At 39.9% G+C, this 1,074-nt stretch overlaps 1 non-coding gene across 1 annotated transcript; it reads right to left on the bottom strand.

Moving 5' to 3' along the window:
- Positions 1 to 219: 219 nt before the first annotated feature.
- On the bottom strand, positions 220 to 326 carry LOC146928777 (small nucleolar RNA R71). The gene has a single exon (XR_015009141.1). It is a non-coding gene; the product is annotated as a small nucleolar RNA R71 (small nucleolar RNA).
- Between the last annotated feature and the right edge of the window lie 748 nt (positions 327 to 1,074).

The raw sequence follows: 1,074 nt of genomic DNA, 5'->3' as shown, positions 1-1,074 counted from the left end.
TCACCCACTGAGGATACAAATCTTCATATTTCTACTTTTTTAAGACTCAATGGAACTTTGAAAGAAAACCAAGAGGCCGTAAGGTTACACCTCTTTCCTTTATCTTTAAGGGATAGAGCTAGTGCTTGGTTTCATTCATTGCAGGTTGGTTCTATCACTTCATGGGACCAAATGAGGCAAGCATTCCTTGCCCGGTTCTTTCCCCCTTCTAAAACTGCTCAATTGAGGGATCAAATCACACGATTCACTCAAAAAGATGGGGAATCTCTATAAGATGCGTGAGAGCGTTTCAAGGAAATGCTTAGGCTTTGCCCCCATCATGGTTTAGAGAAGTGGCTAATAGTCCACACTTTTTATAATGGTCTTTCATATACAACAAAAATGATTGTTGATGCAGCTGCCGGTGGAGCTTTAATGAACAAAAATTACACAGCAGCATATGCTTTGATCGAGGACATGGCCCAAAACCACTATCAATGGACAAGTGAGAGAGCCATCACTGCTGTTGCTCCTTCACCCTCTAAAAAAGAGGCAGGTATATATGAGGTTTCTGCCCTTGATCATCTGAATACTAAGGTGGATGCACTCATTCAAAAATTTGATAAAATGAGTGTTATTTCTGTCACAGCTGCTCCTATGTCACCACCATGTGAAGTATGTGGTATATTTGGCCATACTGGTGTTGAATGCCAATTAGGTAGTGCTGTTGAAAGTCCCGAGCAGTTGAACTATACTCAATATAACCAAGGGATGAGGTCAAACCAATTTTTTTATAACAAAGCTCCTCATAATCCCTTTGGACAGCAAACAACACCACCCGGTTATGCAAACAACCAAAGAGTCCCTAAAAAATTTAGCTTGAAAATTTTACTAGAAAAATATGTTATGGATCAATCCCAGCAATTCAAAGAACTTAAAAATCAAACTGGATTTTTGAATGACTCTCTCGTCAAACTTGCATCAAAGGTAGACTCCATTGTTACTCACACTAAAATGCTAGAGACTCAAATCTCTCAAGTAGCCCAACAAGTAGCTACTTCCTCTCAAACCCCCAGAATCTTTCCGGGTCAAACT

This window comes from Medicago sativa, chromosome 4 (assembly GCF_051527215.1).
Source record: "Medicago sativa cultivar Bolivia chromosome 4, Bolivia_mono, whole genome shotgun sequence".
NCBI lineage: Eukaryota > Viridiplantae > Streptophyta > Magnoliopsida > Fabales > Fabaceae > Medicago > Medicago sativa.
This window is presented reverse-complemented; position numbering and strand designations above follow the sequence as displayed.